At 61.6% G+C, this 3,509-nt stretch overlaps 1 long non-coding RNA gene across 1 annotated transcript; it reads right to left on the bottom strand.

Annotated features, from left to right (window-relative positions):
* Positions 1–332: 332 nt before the first annotated feature.
* Positions 333–3,194, bottom strand: LOC102495611 (uncharacterized). The gene is made up of 3 exons (XR_337465.1): positions 3,100–3,194; positions 1,879–1,966; positions 333–406 (listed from the first exon to the last, which is right to left on the bottom strand). It is a non-coding gene; the product is annotated as an uncharacterized LOC102495611 (long non-coding RNA).
* Between the last annotated feature and the right edge of the window lie 315 nt (positions 3,195–3,509).

Here is a 3,509-nt window from a genome sequence, read left to right as displayed (position 1 = left end):
GCTGTCCCCTCCCCGGCTGTCCCCTCCCCGGCTGCCCCTCCCACGGCAGTCCGTTCCCCGGCTGTCCGTTCCCCAGCTGTCCCTCTCTGGCTTTCCCCTCCCCGGCTGTCCCTCCCCGGCTGTCCCTCCCACGGCTGTGCCGGTGGGGCCGTAGCGCCAGCGTGGGGGCGTCCTTTCTCAGTCTGCTGCTCTGTGCTCCCTTCCCAGTTCCCAGGTGTGATTCACCTCCACGCAGACTCCCGGCGACTCTGGGAGGTTCTCTGACCTAAAGAGGAAGGACTGCACGAGGGCAGCCCTGCGGCCTCTGTGCGGAGACCTGCCTCTGCTCTCTGCCGGGTCTCACCTGTCGTCTTGCCTCGGGGTGCAGGCGCTCGGTTTCCGTGTCTGCCGTCGTCCTAGTCAGGAACTGTCACATTTTTTAATTAAAAATCATTATTTTAATTTCATCATTTAAAATCATTATGAAAGTTACTTAAAATGCCATCAATCAACTACCTATGCTAAGCTAAGAATTCAGAATTATGATAAATAGTACTTACATAATTCACCAGTGCAGTGAATTTATGCTAGAAGGAAGCTATCAGGAAAACTAAGATCATGAAATAGAACACAGGGCATGGCACAAAATAGCAGTGAGAGAGAAGCCGGCATTTCTGTGCAGACGGGACCAGCGGCTGGCTCCTTCCAGCTGGCTTCAGCACAGGCGCAGTAACGAGCCAGGTACCGACCCCACAGCAGATGTCAGACCTCACGGAAGGCCACTGGTGGCCGAAGGAGGGCTAGCCTGGGCCTTCGCCTCGTAATAACCATCTCGCTAACTGTGGATCCGATCGGGGCCCCAGGAGGGCTGGCTGTGGCTGGGCCTGTGCCCCGAAGTGGACAGTGAGTGCGTCCCGGAGACAGGCTGCGAACCCAGCTCAGATTCCCTGCGGAAGTGGATTGCTGTCGTCAGGGGCGCGCCCTCTGCCCTCACGCCGGAGACGCCTGGGAGACGGAGCCATCTCTGGTAGAACGATTCAACTAGCCTTTTTAAAATCTGGGTCTTGATGTCAGGTTGAGGACCGGAATGTGGCGGCCTGACTCACAGAGGCACAGCCTGGTGGCCGGGCCGCGGTCTGCCGCCACAGCCGCTTTCTCCAAGTCGGGCAGGAGGGCAGAGGGCCCCCGTGTCCGCGGGGGTGCACCTGCGGCAGGGTCAGCTTCTGCCCACCGCTGCGGGTTCCTACGCTAGCAGAGAGGGCAGCACCAGCTGGCCACCAGTGCCTGGCCTCCAGGTCTCCGGGGTCCTAGGGAGCCGGTGAACCGCCCGGATGTGAGTTCCCTCCTAAGGTGCTCAGAGCCTGGGGGCAGGGAGGGCCCCGCCCAGCCCTGTTGCAGCCGAGGCCTTGCCCGCTCTCAAACTCAGAGTTCTCGTCTGTAAGTAGATTGGATAGCAAGGCCAGCGTGCAGGAGGTTAGAAGGAGAACTAGTGAGATAACCTACTTAAAATGTTTACCGCTCACCCTTGCCATGCTCGTGATGCTGAGTCCCCCGCCGATGTGCTTCAGAAGATGGCAGAAGGCACAGCGCCGGCAAGCCCGGCACGCTCGGAGTGGCAGGCGGTCGCGCAGCTCCCTGCCCTGCACTGGGTCCCTGCATGGACTTAGCACTCAGAGCACAACCTCGGTCACCCGCCCAGCTTAGGGGCTGCGCCTGCCTCTCCTGGAGGGGCTCCCCATGGTCAGGGCGAGGCGCACACGGACCACAGCTCCGCACCCCGCAGCACACAAGACAGGGTGCACTTGGCGGGACTGGCTGGTAAAAACGGCAGTAGGTTAAGTAAACAAGACTCTCCCTCCACTCTGGAAATAGCCAGCAATCAGACAAAGAGAGCCTTACCTGGATCCATTAGGAAGGGTCTCGCTCGGCCGACCTGCAGCCTCCGAGCCCAGCTCCAGGAGGGTGGAAACTGCTCGGCTACCCTGGGCTGGGAGGACCACACGGCTCAGCCCTGAGGCGCCTGTGACTCGCAGACCTCCCCACTGTTTCACATTTGCTTTTGAGCAGGGGAGAGGGCCTCAAAGACAGACCACATGCAGGAACAGCGAGCAGGAGAGCGAAGGCAGGGAGGAGAGGGTGCCCCTGTCGCCCAGACCCAGCCTCCCCGGCTGCGAGTACAGGCGTGCACACCCCTGCATGTCCAGCGTGGCCCAGCACCCAGACCCGGGCTTCCCATGTAGCTCTGGCTGCCTGCCACTGCCCCACAGTGGGACTGCTCTCTCAATTTGCTAGAGGGCAGGTGACTCTCCAGAGATAGAGAGACAGAGATAGAGAGAAAGTGAGAAATCAACCCCCTGCAGGGGATGGCCACGTAGAAATCCCTTCTCCATTCTTCTAACAGGATCTGGGGCACGCCCGCACACACGCCCTCACACACCCGCACGCATGCCTGCCGAGTCCCTCTTGCGGGCAGGGCCAGGACTGGATGCAGCACCTTACCCTCCGTGCCGCCTGCAGGCCCATGGATGCCTTTCTCTCCTTGTTCGTGGTTAAAGCCCAGAGTCCTTCGTGGTCATCCCACCCAGGAAACGAGCGTCAGCAAGACACGGAGGGACGCCCGTCCCCCTTGCCTATGTGTGGCCCAGATCCTGAAGACCCCCCACAGGCCTGCCACCGCCCCCTGCAGCTCCTGACCCCCTGCCCCCGCAGCTCCCTGGAGTCTCAGCAGGACGAGGCCCACCCCAGGCTGCGGGCTCTCCAGCCTGGGCCTTGGCGTGGCGCTTGGGCCTCCAGGTGAGGAAGAGAGCAGCTTTGCCTCATGGGAGCCCGAGCCCGCCTGCAGGTGGCCACCCTCCTCCGCCCTCTCACCACACTTGAGGGGGGGCTTTGATGGGCTGCTGCTGAGCAGGTGCCCAGGTAAACAGCTCACGACGCAAACAGGCACCTCAGAGACAGGAAGCAGGGAGGGCCAGGCCCTCAGCAGGCAGCAGGCGGGGAGCTGGGGGCTCTTTGTTTAACTGCGTGACCAGCCCTAGGGCTCTGCTCACAGAAGGAAGCGCTTGTGGAAACTGCTGGGAAAGACGCAGGCCAGGGCCATCTGGCCATAAAGTGGACGCTCACCTGCCCCTGACCCTCGCCGAGCCCTGGGACTACTGGGATGCCTTCTGGCCCCCCAAAGGCCAGGTTTGAGGAGAAGGCAGGTGTGGCCCTCAGGCGTCTCCTTGGACACCCCTGAGCCACCCTGCACAGACCCAGACCTGCCTGCAGCCCTGCAGCTAATGAGTTCACAATGGAGGGGGAGAGAGACATGGAGAGAGGAGAAAGGGAGAGAGGAGAGATGCAGAGAGGAGAGATATGGAGGAAGGGAAGAAGGAGACATGGAAGCAGAGAAGGAGGGATGAGGACAGAGAGGGAGGCAGAGAGGTGGAGAGGCGGAGAGGCCGAGCGGGCGCTGTCTCAGCCCTCGGCCCTTCAGGACTGGGCTTGGGCACCTTAACTACCTGAGCTGCCTACCTCCACTCCCAGGGCCC

The sequence above is a fragment of the Tupaia chinensis genome, unplaced genomic scaffold (genome assembly GCF_000334495.1).
Source record: "Tupaia chinensis unplaced genomic scaffold, TupChi_1.0 Scaffold146386_1, whole genome shotgun sequence".
Lineage (NCBI taxonomy): Eukaryota > Metazoa > Chordata > Mammalia > Scandentia > Tupaiidae > Tupaia > Tupaia belangeri.
Note: the sequence above shows the minus strand (reverse complement) of the source record. Positions and strands in the feature narration are given on the sequence as shown.